Below are 21,097 nucleotides of genomic sequence, written 5' to 3'. Positions count from 1 at the left end.
AGTAGGCTTTAATCTCCATCATGTGGGATTAGGCCCCAGCTTCCTTAATAAGACTCCTATAGTACAAGAATTAAAATCAAGAATCAATAAATGGGATGGATTTAAATTCAAAAGTCTCTTCTCAGCAAAAGAAACAATCTGTGAGGTGAATAGAGAGCCTTGGGAGAAAATCTTTACACTTTACATATAGCAGATAGAGCACTAATCTCTAGGGTATATAAAGAGCTCAAAAACCTAAGCACAAAAAAAAAAAAAAAAACCAAATAACCCAATCAATAAATGGGCCAACAGACACTTCTCAGAAGAGGATATACAATCAATCAACAAATATATGAAAAAATGTTCATCATCTCTAGTAATTAGAGAAATGCAAATCAAAACTACTCTAAGATTTCATCTCACTCTTGTCAGAATGGCAGCTATTATGCATATAAACAACAATAAATATTGGTGAAGATGTGGGGAAAAAGGTACACTCATACACTGCTGTATGAAAAAGGTACACTCATACATTGCTGGTGGGACTGGAAATTGGTGCAGCCAATATGGAAAGCAGTATGGAGATTTCTTGGAAAATTGGGAATGGAACCACCATTTGACCCAGCTATCCCTCTCCTCACTCTATACTCAAAGGACTTAAAAACAACATACTACAGAGACACAGCCACATCAATGTTTATAGCAGCACAATTCACAATTACTAAACTGTGGAACCACCTAGATGCCCTTCAATAGATTAATGAATGAAAAATGTGGCATATAAACATGATGGAATATTACTCAGCAATAAAAGAGAGTAAAATCATGGCGTGGTAAATGGATGGAGTTGGAGGAGATAAAGCTAAGTGAAGTCAGCCAATCCATAAAAACAAATGCCAAATGTTTTCTCTGATATAAGGAGGCTAATTCGTAGTAGGGTTGGGACAGGGAGTATGAGAGGAATAGATGAACTCTAGATAGGACATAGGGATGGGAGGGTTGGGGGCATGGGGTTAGAAATGATGGTGGAATGTGGTGGATATTATTATCCAAAGTACATGCATGAACACATGAATTGGTATGAATATACTTTGTATAAAACCAAAGATATGAAAAATTGTGCTCTATATGTGTAATAAGAATTGTAATGCATTCTGCTGTCATATATAAATTTTAAAAAATTAATTTAAAAATATATGTAACATATTTTTTTTTAAAAAAAGAATCTTTGCTTTCCTCAAACCCTTTTCATTACCCATGCAGCAGTACTATTATTGAGCATCTTTTCTGCACACCGGTCTTAGAGAATTATAAAGCAAATATAAAATAGTAAAAAAATAAATTTAAAAAAATCCATGTTCCCAAGCAGATCATAATACAAACACACCCAGTTTTTTGTGAACTCCAAAAAGAGAGTCTTGAGAAAATATAAATAACCTTAAACACAGCTTGCTAGAACTTGTCCTGAACAGATTAGATTTATTCTCAAAGGACTTTTTGTTTTCAGGCAATGGCTGATATATAAAAATAGCACTTACATTAGCAATAGTAACTATTTCAGTCATGGAATAAAAAAATTAAATAATTCCAAACAGGAAATAAGTAAAGCAACTTCTAAATAGGATAGTATGACAGGTCCCAAATATCTTATCAACCATCAATATATAATTAAGCCAAAGTATTCTCTGGTAAGAGCCCAGGGTGGAGAGGCATTGGAATAAGGGCTTGTCAAACCCCGAGTCTGATCATCACTGGGCAAATGAAACAATTTATCATTGGCCAGTCTGGATTTGGATTCTACCAACTGTCACTTAGCAATTCTGACAGTTAAAAATCTTTGAGTTTTGATAATTAAACTCAAAATTGCACTCTCAAAACCTCAACTTCTTCATTTATAAAAAGAAATTTGTACCTGCATGTTATCTCAGTGATGAATATATGAATACCTAAATTATACAAAGTAGTTAATAAAATGTGGCTGTTTCATCATTGTCAGTATCTCTATCATTGTATTTATTTTATAAAATGACCTTGATTTTTTCAAATTCAAAATTTTAATAATGATTTGTTGACAATAAATCAAATTCTATCTTTCTTATCTCCTGGTCTTTACTCCACAAAGTTGACTGCCAAATTTTTGTCAGTAGCTTCCTCTCTGTTAGCATACAAACAAGTTCCAGAATCTTATATCTTGAACCAAAAACAAGAACAAAATACCTTCCCTTATTCCTACATCTCCTTCCATTTCTCCATTGCTTTTTTTTTTTTTTTTTTTTAAATCTCTCTGGCAACTCATCACCTTGGCTGAGTGTCTGTAATCTAAAATCAGTACATTTTGGAGAGTATCACAAGGATCGGCCCCATTTTCTGCTTTATCTTTCCTGGTTGCCTAGATCACTCCAACCAGCTACCTGGCCTTAAACACCATACATGTCTCCATCACTGTGAGAGAGCCGGATAGGTGATAGGCTGAAGGGCATAGTGGCACAGCCTCTATCTTTCCTCTGAATCTCAGATTCCCATTTCTACTTGCTCACAAGACCCAGTCTCCTGGATGCAGGAAAGGTATTTGAAATCTCACACACCTAACAGAACCCTGATATGTTACCCTAACTTTCACTCCAGATTCATTCCTCTCAGAGGCTTCTGAATGTCAGTAAATGGAACCACTGTCTACCCAATTTCTCCGAGTCCTTCAGTCCCCTCACCCTTGGATTATACACTCCATTTGTAAAACTTACCCTATATCTGCTCAGTTCTCCCCATTCTTTGCGAGCACCATTTTTGTCTTCAGTAGATTGTGTTGCTCCTCTGTTTAAGACCCTTAGATGACTGCCCACAACACTTAGAATAAAAACTTGCTTGGATCCTATGAGACCCCGTATGCTCTGGTCCTGCCTTCCACATTGACCCCGAATGCTCTTCTCCCCAACCTTCACTCCCTGCCACAATGGCCTCTTTTCTCTTCCCCTGGCCTTCCTTGGGCCCCTGCACTTTCTATTCCATCCATCTGGAATGTTCTTTTTTTTTTTTTAAGAGAGAGAGAGAGAGAATTTTTTAATATTTATTTTTTAGTTTTCGGTGGACACAATATCTTTATTTTATTTTTATGTGGTGCTGAGGATCGAACCCAGCACCCTGCGCATGCCAGGCGAGCGTGCTACCGCTTGAGCCACACATCCCCAGCCCTGGAATGTTCTTACTAATGATTTTCATGTGTCTGTTTACCATCAGCAGGTCTCAGCTCAGATGTCACAACTCAGTCATGACTCCCCTGATCATTCAGTCTAAAGGAGCCCTCACTACTCTGTGATAACCTGTGTGAATTATATGCTTTGTACATACATATTAATATTTGACATATTCTTGTTCATTGTCTCCTCTTAACAAGAATAAGGGGCCCACTGGAAATGTTTTGTTCACCATCTCCCATGCCCAGCACCAAGTAGACATTCAATATCATGTTTGTTCAATAGAAGAGTCCTATAACAGTAAGTTGTTAAGAATCTGTGTCAGGTTAAATCCTTTAGAGATGATCAGCTCTCACATTTGAAATCTGTATTTCTTTTGGGATAGGAAGAAAGAAGTGTTGGTAATAATTACTTTTCATTTTAAGGGAGGACTCACTACAAATGCAGAGTAATTTTTGTATTATTTTTCTATCTTCCTTCCTTCTCCAAGATTTGAAGACTATTTAACTACAAAATCAAATAAATATAAATACAATGGAGAGCACAGGGGTTAACTTTTTTTTTTTTTTTGGGATAATCCTTATTGTTTTTTTTTTCCCCAAAACTATCTTCTTTTGTCCTCTTGGGGATTGAACTCAGGGGCACCCAACCATTGAGCCACATCCCCAGCCCTATTTTGTATTTTATTTAGATACAGGGTCTCACTGAGTTTCTTAGTGCCTCACCATTGCTAAGGCTGGCTTTCAGCTGGTGAGTCTCCTGTCTCAGCCTCCCAAGCCACTGGGATTACGAGTGTGCACCACCATGCCTGGCTCAAACTGTCTACTCTGGAAAAGACAGAGAACTGTTCTATTGTATGCACCCACAAGCAACCATTGTGTATCTACTGTATACCAGGCATTGACCTACTGAAAAAGTAAAGACAAAGGTAAAACTGCTTGCCCTCAAAGAGCTCATTCTTTAATAAATAAAATGATGCAAAAACAGAGAGACTAGTTTTACTCCACAGTAGTCCTTGTAGTACTAGAAAGAGGACAGGATAACTCTGAAGTCCCAGGTAAGGGATGGAATATCCAACTCAGTCTGAGAGGTTTCAGAAAGCCTCCTTGGAGGGATTAAAAGGTTGCCTCTGCAGGCAGAACCAGGCAAGGTGAACAGAGGATGTCCCGAGGAAGCTGGGAAGGGGGGGCATGCCATGCGGGGGACAACAGGAGCTGTTCCAGTGCAAACAGTGTAGATTAAAGTCCATAGGAGGTGGATAAATAGAACTCTACAAGTAACAGAAAACAACCTGAACTGTTTGCATGCATTTGCTAGAGTTGCCATAAGAAAACACCACAGTCTAGATGGATTAAACAACAGAACTTTGTTGTCTCATAGTTCCGAGGATGAAAGTCCAAGATTCCTTGTGAGGCCTCTAACTTTGGCTGATAAGTGGCCTTCTCCCTGTGTCTCCACATGGTCTTTCCTACTAGTCACCTTTCTTTATAAGGGCACTGGTCGTATTACACCAGGACCCACACCTTAATTACGTTTTAAAGACACCATCTCCAAATAGTCATATTCTGGGCTATTGAGGTTTAGGATTTCAACATATGAACTTTGTGGGGGATCCAGTTCAGTTTATAACATTAGTAAACATAAAAATGAAATTTAATATAAAGATACCAGGATGCTACATAGCAAGAATGCAGCTGAGCATGTGAAAAGTGACTATCTCATTGACTCTGCTTGTCTGTCTCCCTCTCCAAACCAGTGGTAGAAAACTTACCTAGTATGTATAAGGCCCTGGTTCATTCTCAGCACTGGATGAAAGAAAGATCTGCTTCTTTCTTTTATGTGATATATATATATATATATATATATAAATTTAAAGAATCATAACAGTGAAAGCTGGGCATAGTGGCTCATGCTTATATTCTATGGGACCTTGGGAGGCTGCAATGCGGATTGCTTGAGCCCAGGATCAGGGCCAGCCCAGGCAACATAGGGAGAACTTGCCTTAAAAAAAAAAAAAAAAAAAAAAAGCAACAAACAAAAAAATAATCATAATTATAGCCATTTGTGTAACTCCTCTCTAAGAAACAGATACTTCTAGTGGCTTAGATACACTGTTTCTTTAAAATACTAAGTAAACTAAGAAACACTGTATCTCTAAGTAAGCCTTTTCTTTCAAGGGCTTCCACTCCTCCTCTTTCCTGAATTTCATGACAATAGTCTTTTTTTTTTTTTTTTTAAATTTTGATACTGAGGATTGAACCTGGGGCACTCTACCACTGAGTTACATTCCCAGTCAGGCCTTATTATTTTTATTTTGAGGCAGGATTTTACTTTGCTGAGGCTGACCTCAAACTTGTAATTCTCCTGTTTCAGTCTCCCAAGTCACTGGGATTACAGGCATGCACCTCTACAGCCAGCCCTTCTTTTTCTTTTATTTTACCAGGTAAGAGCATAACCCAAGCAACATAGTTTTGCTTCTTTTATTTCATAGAAATTAAACTGTATAGTATATAGCACATGATTTGACTCTTTATTTATTCTAATTAGGTATATATGACAGCAGAATGCATTTTGATTCATTGTATGCAATTGTAGCACAACTTTTCATTTCTCTGGTTGTACACAATGTAGCATTGCACCATATGTGCAATCATACATGTACTTAGGGTAATGATGTTCATCTCATTCCACCATCTTTCCTGCTCCTGTGCCTCCTTCCTTCCCTCCCTATCCCCTTTTCCCAATCACATTTCCTCCATTTTTCCCATGCCATGATTAAACTCTTCACCAAACATTGTACTATTGAGATTCAAGTATGTAGATGCGTTTTTCTGTTCATTTTCCTGATGGGTTATATGCATGATCACTGTAGGACTATCTTGCCATCTATCTGTTCCTGTTATGAACAAAGCTGTAATAAACCTCTTGTTCATGTCTCTGGGGGGACAAGTGCTAGAATTACTCTAGAATACATTTCTTAGGAATTGAGATTCTTGACCATACATCACTCCATTAGTCACTGACAAATTATCTTTTAAACTGAAAACTTCCATTTCTCTACATTCTCTCCAACAATCTTATTAGACTTTAAAGTTTTTGGTTAGTGTGGGATAATATCTCATGAGTGGCTTTAAAGTTTATTGCTTAGATTACTGAATGAGATTGTACACCTTTTTATGTATTCATAGGCCACTTGTTTTTCCTTTTCTGTGAAGTATCAGGCTTTTTCTCATTTTTCTATTGTGTTGCTTTCTAATTGATTTGTTTCATTAATAAAAGTATTTTGTAAATTAATCAATCATTAATGATATATATATTGCAAATGTCTTCTCACAGTTTATGGTATTTGTTTGTTAGTATTTTTCTCTCTTTTTTTAATACTTTATTTTTTGGGCTGTAGTTGCACACGATACCCTTATTTTATTTATTTTTATGTGGTGCTGAGGATGAAACCCAGGGTCTCACATGTGCTAGGCAAGCACTCAACTGCTGAACCACATCCCCAGCACTGTTTTTTTCTCTTTTAAGTCATCTTCTAACTAGCAGATTTTTTTTATTTTCAATGTAGTTGAATTTATTATCATTATTTTTTAAATTTAGTGCTTTCTATTTCTTGTTTAAAAAGTCTGTACCTACCCCAAGGTCATAACTACATTCTCCTAGTTGTCTTCTATTTTTTTTTCATTGTTTCCCTCTTTAATTTAAGCCTTTAATTCATTTAGAACAGATTTTTTAAAAAATATTTTGGGCTGGGGATGTGGCTCAAGTGGTAGCATGCTTGCCTGGCATGCAAGGGGCCACTGGGTTGGATCCTCAGCACCACATAAAAATAAAGATGTTGTGTCTACTGAAAAACTAAAAAATAAATATTAAAAAATTCTCTCTCTCTCTCTCCCTCTCTCACTTTAAAAATAAAAAATAAAAATATTTTTAGTTGTAAATAGACACAATATCTTTATTTTATTTATTTATTTTTATGTGGTGTTGAGTATCAAACCAGTGCCTCACATGTGCGAGACAAGTGCTCTACCACTGAGACACAGCCACAGCCACAGCCACAGCCCCATTTAGAATAGATTTTAAAAATGTGAAGGAGCAGTCCAATTCATTTTTTTCTCCTTATGGGTGGGAAATTTGTTAAATAGCATTTATCAAATTTTCCATTACTTTTTCACTGACTGCTAAGCCATGAATACATGTTTCATCTTTTCATTGATCTGCTGTTGGGTTTTCTGTTCTCTCCCATTGATGGGCCTAATACCAATTGTGCCTATACCAGCTAGCTGTCTTTATTTCAATACCTTTGGACTACGTTTTGATATAACAATAATCTTCAGTAATGTTAAAACAGTCTGCACATTTTGCTCTTCTTCATACATTTTAGGATAAATTTGTTTATTTCCAGACAGGAAAGGGTAGGAGATACTTTTTTTGGACTTCAATTAAAAACAAATTGATCAGACTAGAAACAATTATATTGAGTCTTTTCATCCATGAACATTATGCATCTCTCCATTTATCTAGTCCTTTCTTTTTGTCAATCTACAATGTTTTAAAATGTTTTCATAACAAGCTTGCTCATTATGGAAGATTTTCCCCTGGTTAGTCTGCATTTTTGCTGCTACTACAAATGGTATCTTTTTCAAAATTACTTTTTCTAACTACTTCTGCTGATGCATAAAAGTGAAATTGGTATTTGTGTATTGATTTTGTATGCAGCAACCTTGCCAATCTCTGATTGATTTTCATAATTTTTATAGATTCTTTTGAATTTTACATGTGCACAATCATAACATCAATAAGTAATATGTTTATTTCTTCCTTTCTAATCCATGTGGCTATTATTTCTTTTCCTCTCTCACTAGCAACATCAGGCAAATATGGAATAGAAGGAGTGATGATGGACTTGTTTGTTTTGACCCTGATCTTGGAGAAAATGTTTTAAACCTTTCAAAATTAGGAATTTTTTCTAGAAGCAAGTTCCTTGCTACTCCTGGTTTACCAAGTATTTTTTATCATGAATGTATTTTGAATTTTAAAAATGTATTTTCTGCATCTATGCAGATGACCTTATGTTTTTTATCCTTTAATCTGTTAATGTGGTGAATACATTAATAAACTTTCTAGTATTAAACCACCCTTAGGGAAAAATCAACTTGCTCATTTTTCATTTGGGAGTCTTGCATCCAGTTAGAGTAATATGAGCAATTTTCCTGTTTCATATTTTTTCTTTCTAGTTTTGATATCAACAAATTAATCAGAGAGAGTTCCTATTTTCTCTTTTCTCTAGAAAAGAACACTGTAAAATTAAAGTTATCTCTTCCTTAGCTTGGTATAGTGACACATTCTTGTAATCCTAGCAGTGTGGGAGACAGGGAGATCACAAGTTTGAAGCCAGCCTCCACAACTTAGTGAGACCCTGTATCAAAATACAAAACAGGGACTGGGGTTGTGGCTCAGCAGTAGAGCGCTTGCCTAGCACATGCAAGGCCCTGGGTTTTATCTTCAGCACCCACATAAAAATGAATAAATAAAAAGTTATTGTGTCCAACTACAACTAAAAAAATAAATAAATATTAAAAATAAAAATAAAAAAATAAAAAGGACTGAGGATGTAGCTCAGTAATAAAACACCTTGGGTTCAATGGCCAGTACCAAAAAATAAGTAAATAGAAGATTTATGTTTTCCTTAAATGCTGGAAAGAAGGTGTCTCCTCTCTCTTCATTTGTCTTTCTTTGCTAACACTTCCCACTTCGGTACATGGTCTCCGCACAGTTCGAGTTAGCTCAGGAGCAAACGTGGGCAAAATGGCCCCACTTTCTCTTGAACTAATAATGCATTCCTGGCTGAGAGAATACTATTAGAAATCTATCAAACAGATTATGGCCAGGTGAGATAAGGTGCACAACACAAATGAAGTACATGCCTCTAAGTATCTATCTCTATAGGTGTTGTGAGAGGTGAGACTGAAATCGCAGCAACCATACTCCAACTCCTATGCCACGTGAAGTAGCTTGGACTTCCTCTCGTGGTGGCATGGAGTTAGTGAAAGCTTTTCAGCAGTCACATAATGAGTCAAGTTGAGATTTTAAGAAATCAGAAAGAAGACAACAGTGGAAGGATGAACAGCACTTCAGAGGTTGTTCCATATGCCAGGAAAGAGTCCATAAAAGTCTAGTAACATAAGATTATAGGGCAGATATGTGGGGGAACATAGAAGAAAAGTACTTGGGAATTGTAATAAGGAAGGCTTAAGATTTATTGGGTTTGGGCTGGAGTTGTGGCTCAGCGGTAAAACGCTGATCTAGTATGTGTGAGGCCCTGGATTCGATCCTCAGCTCCACACAAAAATAAAATAAAGGGGGAAGGTAGGGAGGATGGGGTAATGGTGGAATGTGATGTTCATTATTATCCAAAATACAGGTATGAAGACATGAATTGGCGTGAATATACTATGTATAAAATCAAAGATAAGAAAAATTGTGTTCTATATATGTAATAACTGTAATGCATTTTGTTGTCATACATAAATAATAAATAAATAAAATAAAATAAAGGTATTCTGTCCAACTACAACTAAATAATAAAATATTTTTTAAAAATTTTAAAAAAGATTTATTGGGTTAAAAAAAGTGTGGGGGCTGGGTTGTGGCTCGGTGGTAGAGCACTTGCCTGGCACATGTGAGGCACTGGGTTTAATCCTCAGCACCACATAAAAATAAATAAATAAATAATAAAGGTATTGTGTCCATTTACAACTAAATTTTTTTAAGAGTGTGATGTGACATAATAAGAAATATACAATGAGTTTCTACTCCTGATTTCTTGTTTTTTAAATTTTTTTTTAGTTGTAGATGAACACTCAGTACCTTTATTTATTTTTATATGGTGCTGAGGATTGAACCCAGCGCCTCAACATATGAGGCAAGCACTTTACCACTGAGCTAAGCGTCAGACCCAATATTCCTGATTCTTAACACAGAGCCCCTAAAATCCTTGTAATTTCCCTGGTGAAGGATTGACAGAAACATCCTTTGTTGTAATATTTGGTCTTAGTCCCCAGTGCTTGATACAAGGGCTTCTAAGACCTTTGGAATCTCCAGAGTGATGATTATCTTTTTGTATGTTAATGAGATTAAATGGTGGCTGAGGTCCCCTCATAACTTCAAGATGGAGCTGGTTGCTGGAGCAACCTAACACTATGATTAGAGGATTATGACACTCAGCTCCCCTCCAGAGAGGGGAGAGGAGCTGGAGATTGAGTTCAATCACCAATGGCCAATGATTTAATCAAGCACGCCTATGTAATGGAGCCACCATAAAAATACTAAATAATAGAATTCAGAGAGCTTCCAGTTTGGTAAATCCACCCAGGTGCCAAAGGGGTGGCACAGCCTAACTTCTCAGGGATGGAAGCTTCTACACTTATAACCCTCTGGACCTCGCTCTATGTACCTATTCATATGGCTATTCTTTTGGGTTCTTCATAACATCCTTTATAATAAACTAGTAATGGTGGGTAGAATGTTTCCCTGAGTTCTGTGAGCCATTTTAGCAAATTATCAAACATGAAGAGACAGCGTGATTATATCTGATTTGCATCAAGTGGATCAGAAGTATCTGACATCCTGAACTTGAAGTTTGAAATGGGGGCAATCTTATGGAACTGAATCCTTCACCTGTGGGTTCTGTTGACTGCTCCAGGTAGACAGTGTCAGAATTTAATTGAAACAAATTCTAGGTCACCAAGTTGTAGTCTAGAGAGTTGGAGAATTTGTTGTTGATTTTTTTAAAAAATGGACACATTTATCAGAAGTATTGATAACGTACAAACAGTGTTTTCTTTTAGTGAGATGTGGAAGAGTCAAAGACATTCCCTCTGATTCTACATATGATGGCAGACAGTGTCCACACCTGAAAACTACTAAGGCAAAAACACCTTAAATTAAATAAAAACAAATAATATACACAATAAATTAAATTTGTTTTCATCTACATAGAAGTAACCATTTGTACAGAATGGAAGGCCTTCCTTAACTTTTATCATCATGTTTTCTTTTGAGTAATCTTAATGGTGTCAATACTTCATATTTTAAGTTTGTAAAATATAATATCTATTCAACATAACCATATAGATTCATTTTCCCAGGAGTTTTTGAAAATAAATGAGAAGTACTGTGATCATATTACCATGAATCCCTTTTAAGAACTTTACTAAATTATTTCAGTCAGCTTAAAACTTGTGAATTATGGTGTTAAAAATATATACTACTGCTGGGTGCTGTGGCAAACACCTATAATCTCAGTGACTTGGGAGGCTGAGGCAGGAAAGTTACAAGTTCAAGGCTAGCCTCAGGAATTAAGTGAAAAAAAGGGCTGGGGATATAGTTCAGTGTCAGTGTCCTTGAGTTCAATGCCCAGTACAAATATATATAATTAAGGTTATATATATTTTGAGGTATTTATTTATTTATTTATTTGTTTGTTTGTTTTATGGACATGATACCTTTATTTTGTTTATTTATTCTTATGTGGTGCTGAGGATGGAACCCAGCGCCTCATAGCACTAGGCGAGTGCTCTACAGCTAAGCCACCACCCTAGCCCATGGAGATATTTAATTTTTAATGATCAAAAATGAGCCCCTCAAAAAGGAGAAGCTGAAGCAGGCATGGTGGTGCACACCTGTAATCCCAGTACCTCTGGAGGCTGAGACAGGAGGATGGTGAGTTCAAAGCCAGCCTCAGCAAAAGTGAGGCACTAAGCAATAGAGTGAGACCCTGTCTCTAAATAAAATACAAAACAGGGCTCAGTGTTCAAGTGCTCCTGAGTTCTATTCTGGTACGAAAATAATAATAATAATAATAATAATAATAATAATAATAATAATAATAATAAATTAAAGATTAAACTGTAATAGTTCAACAAGAAAATTTAATGTAACTAAAACTTATGGATGTTGGTAAGAATATATAAAAATATCTCCTTCCCCTAAAATATCTTGGGCTATAGGCATATTTTTAGGAGTATACTTCAGAGGTACAGTGCTTGCCTAGCATATGCAAAACCCTGAGTCCCATCCCTAGCACTATGACAAGCAAAAAGAAAGATATCTGTATTTGCAACATTTACAAAAAGAGAACTTTCTACAGTTGCACATAGAAACTGCTGAAGAAATTCCCCCTAAAGTTAGATATAAATATGCAACCAGACATTGTGATTATTGTTGAAAAAGTTGAGCAGAAGATGAACTGATTTCTCCTGGGAGAGATCCTTCTAAATTAGTATGAGTATGTAGGGTAACACTGGGTTTGGGGAGATGACAATTTCATGGTGTATTTTTTTAAAATATTTTTTTAGTTTAGATGGACATGTCTCTATTTTTATTTATTTGTTTTTATGTGGTGCTGAGGATCGAATCCAGTGCCCCATGCACGCAAGGCAATTGCTCTACCACTGAGCTACAACTGCAGCCCTCATGGTGTGTTTTTCCACATATTCAAATCAGATTCAGATTTCACATTTTCATTGTGTGAGAAGCCTAGTCAAATGGAGAGATCATCTAAAAGAAAAGAGGCTTCGTCTAATTCCTTGAGGATTGTTTCTAAACAATAGAGAATAAGGCAAATTATAATGCTGCATTTTCCATGCTAATCATGGAAAACATTTTTCAAAAGAAAAAACATTTAAAAAAGAGCTTAACAATGCAATTGTAACTGTTTTTTACTAATATAATTCAGAAATGGTTTAACAAATACACAATCTCTGAATTACACAAGGGAACTCTATGACTCTAAAATTATCAGGTTTTTTTCTTTTCTTTTTTCTTTTTTGGTACTGGGTATTTGATCCAGGGCTTTACCACTGACATATATCCCCAGCACTTTTTATTTTATTTTATATTTTTATTTCAAGACAGGGTTTTGCTAAGTTGCCCAGTCTGAATTTGAACTTGGCATCCTTCTGCCTCAGCCTCCCAAAACTGAAATTATAGGCATGCTCCACTGTGCCTGACTTTATAAGTTTTTGTTTGTTTGTTTTGTATGTGTGAGAAATTAGTGTAACTTACAAAAATTACTGCTATCTATATTTGCTTTAATGCTATGTCTTCCCTCACTTCCAAGTGCCACTGGTCTGTAGGCAGAAGACCCTGAATATATAAAGATGGTCATATTCTCAGCAAAGTTTTACTGCCTCCTGCTGCCATCCTCTACAAAAGGAATAGCTAATTTTGGAGACTGGTGACAGCAGAAGTTTGATTTTAATTAACTGGGGTAGGCATTAGGGTTAGGAGATGATGATGGAGGAGATAGCACACAGGAGGCCTCAATATGTAAAGTAATCCTGTGCTCACATTTAACTGAAAAACATTCATAACCCAATTCAACAGAAAGCAGCGGCAAAACAAGATGTCTCTGATCTTCCTTGGCCTTAGAAGCAAACTTCAATGCATTCAATTTATCAGCAGTATCTTGAAATAAACAACAGCACAGCATAGGTTGCAATTTGCACCAAAACAATATGTTCTTATCCATGTCTGTACTGTTAAGCCTGTATTCCTGGAAACACAGCATTATTTACAAATATCTAATTGTTCTAAAGAGATAAAATAGCCCTGAAGAATCATTAAGCCTACATAAAATTAAGGGTTAAGACTTATATTTATAATTTTTTGGCCTAGGAGATTTTGCTTCATAAAAGCTATTACTTAAAAATTGATACTTTGTATTATATAATGATGAAAACTTGAGCATAAACATGTTATCAATGAAAAATATCATAATTGCTTATATGGCCTTGTAAAAGAAAATGTAAATTTAATGAACTCCTGAAGGCAATATATCCATTCTCTAGTTTTAACTTTTTTAAATTTTTTAATTAATTAGCTAATTAATTAAAATTAGGTATATATGACAACAGAATGCATTTTGATTCATTGCAGCAAACTTTTCATTTCTCTGGATGTACATGATGTAGCATCTCACCATATGTGAAGTCATACATGCACCTAGGGTAATGATGTCCATCTCATTCCGCCATTTTTCCTGCCCCTATGCCCCCTCTACAACCCTCCTTTAATCTTAAATTTTGTCCACATCAAAACTAATTCAAGGTCCTTTGGCACAAAACAATAGGGTTATTAAATAATGTGTTTTAAAAAGAGAAAGTAATGGTTTTCTTTTGCTTCAATATGAAATAGTTTACCTGCTGAAAGAGTATTATGGGAAATTAAAAGTAGAGTGATCAAAAAGTGAACTTGTGAAGTCTGAAGTCTAATTATGAAGAACTTGAGTATTGAGAAGTGGATTCTGAAGCCAGACTTCTACTCACAACCATGTGACCTTGGGCAAGCTAATTAACTTTGCTGGGACTCGGTTTGCTCATCTGTAAAACAGGAACAATAATAAGTGCCTACCTCACAGGATCGTGATGAAGAGTAAATGGATCAACAAAACACGGAGAAAATTTCCTGGCAAAGTGCCAGCACGTGATTGTCCATACTTCATCCACTCGCCAGACATTTAATGAGCATCTATATGTGTTCAGCACTGTTTTAGGTACTATCAATAACATCAGTGAACAGAATAGATTTGAGGAAAAAAAAAAAAAAATCCTTACCCAGGGGAATTTACACTCAGTGAAGGGATTCTGGATGCATTTTGAAGGTAGAAACTCAGAAGGGGCCAGTTGCTATTATTATTATAAATGAGAAAAGAGCATGAAATACATGAAAGTGACCATGCACTGGTATTTGTACTGATGTGGTGAAAATCACAAAGCATCTGAATTGAATTGGAGATGCATTCAGTTCCCATTTCTGCAACAAACGGAACACACTGGGAGCTGATGAGGACAGTTTGCTGAAATGCAGGAAATCCCACCACCTTGAGCCCTCCTGGAGGGTCCTCAAGGCTCAGATCAAGGCTCAGATCACCTGGGTGCTTCATCTTTTTTTTTAATATTTATTTTTTAGTTGTAGTTGGATACACAACATCTTTATTTTATGTATTTATTTTTATGTGGGGTGCCGAAGATCGAACCCAGGGTCGCATGCGCACAAGTGGAGCGCTCTACTGCTGAGCCACAACCCCAGCCCTGGGTTTCTCATCTTAAGTCTGCCTCTTTGAATCTCTGCCCTTGATATCATTTGCCTCATCCTGGGACTCATTCCGTGTTACTTCAGGTTACATCCAGCCACTTGACTATGTTTTTGTGTTTGGTTGTTTTTCTGCTGTTTCCTGGATTTCTGTCAGCAATCCAGCTTTACAAATTGCTTGGCTGAGATTTGTATTTGTCGTCTTCCTTTGAAACTGTGATTCACAGTGTACACCCTTTAAACAGAATCCTCTCAGCCTGCAAGACTGAAAAGCTTGTTTTAAAAACAAATTGCAGAACAGGCTGTCTACCCAGGGCTTTCACGCAGCATGCTCAGATGGTCAGATATAATGAAGAGGGCACTTTCAAAATGCCTACTTTTTTTTTAATTAGCCAAAATGTTTTTAGATGCTGATCAGATGGTGATGTCACTTCACACCTCCAGGGTGCTCGAGACAAATCCAGTCAGCTGAGAAAACAAACTTCAAAATTAGGACTTAGTAAAGAAGAAAAGAATATGTTGACCATCTTCAAAGTAGCCTCAGGATTCAGTGAGTTATCTTTAACCTGAGCTTTCTGACTTATAAGAAAAGGTGATGAACACAGTTAACTATAAGGATCATTGGTTCATATATATATATATTGGAGGTGGGGGATACTGGGGATTGAACTCAGAGGCACTCGACCACTGAGTCACATCCCCAGATCTATTTTGTATTTTATTTAGAGACAGGGCCTCACTGAGTTGCTTAGTGCCTCACCAGCTGAGGCTTGGCTTTGAATTCTCCATCACCCTGCCTCAGCCTCCTGAGCTGCTGGGATTACAGGCGTGAGCCACCACACCTGGCTTATATATTTTTATCTCTAGACGGAAGTTATCTTTTCGTGTCCCACTCTCTCATATGCAAGAAGGGACAGTAATAGCATTTGTCTCTTGGTAATATTTTGGATTTAAATAAGATAATGTGGGTTAGGGGTGCAGCTCATTGCTAGAGCACTTGCCCAGCATGCATGCGGCCCTGGATATGATCCCCAGGAGTGCCAAATTAAACAAACAAACAAATAATAAATAAAATGTATGTGGATATTAAATACTACACTCAGAACAGAGTCAACTTTCAAGAGATGCTAGCTATTATTGCTATTATTTATTGTGTAGCCTAGGATACTCACTGAAAGGGAAAATAGTATTATGTCTATGATCTGCCCACTATATTGTTACAAAAATCTTTAGCCTCTTGTCAGTGACGCCCAATGGTTCACAGAACCCTCCAGGGATGTCACAGGACTGTTGGAGAAGAGAGTCCTCTTGCCTGCTACAAGGGAGCCATCATTTCCTTTTTCTGGTCCCTGAAACTATCTCAGATGACTCCCACTGACACTCCAACAGTGGACGTACATGACCCTCCTTCTCCAACCTGGGGCAAAGCTGCTCAGCTTGCTTCTCTGGCCTTCAGGTCCTCCTGAGGCCACCAGTATGTTCTTTCCTCCATCTGCCTGCCATGTGGTGTCTTAAGCAGACACAGGTAAATCGGGCCTTTCACTTTCAACATCTGTTCTATTCAGGGATCCAGCACAAGACTCTGGGAAAGGACATGGGCTAGACGTTATAAGCTCACCTCTCCTCCTGTCTGAGGACCTTTTCTTTTGTCTTCCCTCTAATGACTTATTTCCCTGGGGTTTCTCAGTCCTTATGCAAATAGCTCCTGATGGATCTACCCAACCTGCCCTCCAAAGCCCTGGGTGGTTCAGATTTCCAAGCTGGGATCACACCTCAGTATTGGGGGAAGGTAGCAAAGATCCACAGTGGTGAAGAGTGAGGTGGACAAGTGGGCCCAGATCTAGCTTGCCTTTGTGGGGTTGTGTCAATTTGAACAGCTACTTCATCTTTCTGCGCCTCATCCCCCCCCCGCCCCGCCCCACCCCGCTTTAAGTGGGGCTAATTATACTCCCTTACAGGGTTGTAGGAAGGATTGAGTGAAATAAAGTGGGCAGCATACTCTTACCACTGTTGTTTTATTTATTGTTGCTTTCTCACCAAGATTCCCACAACCAAGGGAGCAACTTAAAATAGATGTCCCTCCAGTACCATTCTCTGCAAAATTGTCCTTCTTTTCTTGTTTTTATCACTATCACCATATCCTGCCACTTCTTGCTATATCCTGCCACTTCTTGTCCTCTTTTCCATCTCTTCCATTGTTGTCTTCCTTCAGACCTTAACAGGGTCCCTGAAAACATTATAGCAGCATCCCAACTAGCATTCTTCCACACTGCAGAGGTGTAAAGACAGTCTACCAGTCACTCTTGCCTGCAGGAAAATGCAAAAACACAACACCTTGGAAAGACATGAAAGGCACTTTATAATCCCCAAACTTGAACCTCCAGACTCACCTTGCACCTCTCTGCCGCAGGGCTCCTTGCTTCTGTGTTCTGCACTGCCTTTAAATAAACCACCTCTCCTGCAGAAACCTTCCTCTGGCTCACCAATACCCCAGCTATGCAGTTTGTGAGTGATTTCATAAGCTTTGGGGACGGACCTTTGGTGGTTTCACTTGGAAATTAATAATCTCTTTCTAAGTTGAATACCAGTGCTGTGAGAAATCAACCTTCTATTCAGCTCTTAGAGACCTGGTTTGGGGGCTGGCACTACCCAGCAGAGAGATGGAAGATATCATGCTCTGGTCACCCCAAACTTCTCAACAATTGGCTCAGTAATCCAGAATCTTTGTTGACTATTAATTCTTTGTACATGTTCCCCACCCCACCATCAATCCTGGTACTGGGGATTAAACCCAGGGATATTTTACCACTGAGCTACATTCCTAGACATTTTTATTTTTTATTTTGGGACAGGATCCCACTAAGTTGTCCAGATAGCCTGGAACTTTCAATCCTTTTGTCTCAGCCTCCTAAATAGTTGGGATTACAGGTGCATACTACCACACCCAACTGTACACATTATACCGTCTTTCTAGAACATCACTGATATTTGTACAATTTCTCCCCTAACTTAGGGTCTCAAAATTAGTAATCTTGTTTATTGTTTTATGCCCAGTTCATAGTGAATGCTAAAGTGAGTTCTCAACAAATATTTGATGACTAAATGAAATGATAAAAGCTAGATGTTTTTGTTTTTCTTCTCCTTATGGATAGTCACAGAGCCAAGATCTAGCATTCTGAGGAAGTAGAAAAGAGTACTTTTCCAAAGTACAAATTCCCAGAGATATAAAACAATTTCCCAGGCAAATCTAACTCTGGTAAACCGAATGATCACAAACTTTCTGTAGTTCTCTATCAGAATTTGTGTTAGGGGACCAGCTACTTTGGAGTCTTGGCAGATCATTCTATAACATGATTCTACACTGCTGGGCCAACTCACTGGTTTACAACTGTAATGAACCTAACTAAGGCCTTAAAACAAACCTCTGGGGGAAGTGTGCAGAATACTTTTTAACTGTGGCCTTTCTTCAACAAAGTAAGAAAATCCAGAGAAAGAGGTTTTGAACTTCCAACACCAATGAAGAATATTAATATCAAATGTATTTAATCCTTAGAGTGAGGCAAGCATTGTGCTAAGTGCTTTATATGCATTAATTCATGAATCCCTAACAATGATGATGACATAAGACGTAAATTCTATTATATTATTTTGGATGAACTGAGTCACTGGCACAGGATTTGATCCCATTCAGTCCCAGCTTCTAACCTAAAAAATCCAAATAGCATGAAGTCTTCAGAAATACAGTCTGAGAGCCTAAATTTTGACAAGACTGACTTCCCACAAAAACACACAGGGAGATGGGCATCTGTGAGAATAGACAAATCATTCCAAGACCTCTGTGGTGTCTTTAGTATCCAGAAAAATGCAGCTCCATTTTTCAATAAAGCAGGTGGGAAGGTAAAGGCCAGTCTCTAGTATTTCCAGATTTGTCTGAGGGCCAGTCTGGGAAGACCACTGCAAGGGTGGATCTCCCTAAATTGCCTTTTCTGGGCTAGGGTTGTAGCTCGGTGGCAGAGCGCTTGCCTCGGACATGTAAGGCACTATGTTTGATCCTCAGCACCACATAAAAATAAACAATAAACTGTGCAAACTTGTGTAAATTTCAATTTAAATAAATAAATTGCCTGTTCCACGCCAGAGGGTCTGCTTAGAGAGCACCAGAATGCCCGCTGTCCAAGTCGTACAACATACGTACATTGCATCTTTACATTCTTTCCTTTGGGGAAAAAAACTTTCTACCTGATTCTTCAATTCACACCTCCACTGACCTTTGCAAAAAGAAAGAAAAGAAAAAAAGAAACATTCCCTACAATGATTCAGATTAGTAGAATCAGGTTTGGACTTAAGAGTCCTCATAAGGGACTAAGAATTCATACAAGCAAAGATGAAGACAAAACCTGAGTTTTGTGCAAGAAGGGGCAAAGGATGCTAATGGATTTAGGAGCTTAAATAATAAGAGCATCAACAGCTCCATCCTCTCAATTTTAATGCAATCTAAAGAGTTTTGGGGGTTCCACCCAGATCCAATTTTTCCCTTTGGATAAAGCCCAAAGAGGATATTAATGCATGAAAAGCACAGATCCTTAATCACATTTTTCTCCTTTTTTTTTTTTTTTTTTTCAGTGCTGGGGATGGAACTCAGGGCCTTAGACAAGCTGGGCAAGCACTCTGCCACTGAGCTACATCCCCAGCCCTGCGCCCCACCACCACCCCTTGCACTGTCAGAGCTAAAAGAACCACACTTAACTTGGTTTGGAGCTGCCTCTGGAACTGGCTTCCTTCTCACGGGTGTGGCAGGCTTTGCCTTCTGCACTTACATGTCCCAAGAGGCTTCGGCCTGCTCACTGAAATCCAAAGCCACACAATGTCAACACAGTACTCCTGTGCAAATATTTGCTCCTGAGAAAATGTCTTCAATGCCTGCACAACCAATTTTCTAGCAGGCGGTGAGATGAATTGGAGAATTAATGCTTGCATTAAAAGAATTTCTTATAAGAGCCCAACAATTGCTGTGTTGCCTTGATCACAAAACAGACTTAATGGCCCTTTTCCTCCGCTCTTCCTCTCCACCCGGCTCTTTTAATAAAAAGCATTCTGAGTCTTTAGCTCTCTGTTGGCAAGGAGAATTAAATTGCTATTTGCCACCTGGTGTGGTCTTACTTAACATTTTTCCAAATTGCTCTTAAACTTCCCTTTGGAACTCTAAGTTTAAATAGAAGGAAGAAGAAAAAGGAATATGAGAGAAAAACGATGCAAAGAAAAGTGAGGGAACTTGCACCTCAAACACTTTATTTTAATAGGCTGTAATCTGTTCTCTTTTCTTCTTCCTTATCTCATTCATCTCTTGAAGTTTTTTTTTTTTGGTTTTTTTGTTTTGTTTTGTTTTGTTTTACCCTCCAGAACACTCAATCAAAGAAATACTTTTCTTCCCCTTGACAAAAATCATACTCAGACTCAAAATGGAGGGGTCTGATGTTTTTTAATTGAATTTGATCCTAGAAGTTCTGGAATCCTGCCCATCATAACCCTGTTTTTAAGTTTTCAGGGTTCTATTTTTCCTCTTACTTACTGAGCAAACATTTGATGAAAATCTATTCTCTCTTGGCACTGTATGCTGTATTCTTTTTTCAGTTTTCTGACTTATTTTCTTTGTAACTCAATTTTTAGCTACCAGGAGTGAGTAAAATCCTAAAATCCAATAATTTCCTCAGTTGAACAAAAGTCCATTCTTTTCATCCGTGAGATACTCTTCCTTCTGCAGCTTTTTGTAATATGAGGAATTTATAGTTAGCAAGAAGTTCTATGACTTTATCGAATAGCAAGTACTTCAC

This window comes from Ictidomys tridecemlineatus, chromosome 10 (genome assembly GCF_052094955.1).
Source record: "Ictidomys tridecemlineatus isolate mIctTri1 chromosome 10, mIctTri1.hap1, whole genome shotgun sequence".
Classification (NCBI taxonomy): domain Eukaryota; kingdom Metazoa; phylum Chordata; class Mammalia; order Rodentia; family Sciuridae; genus Ictidomys; species Ictidomys tridecemlineatus.
This window is presented reverse-complemented; position numbering follows the sequence as displayed.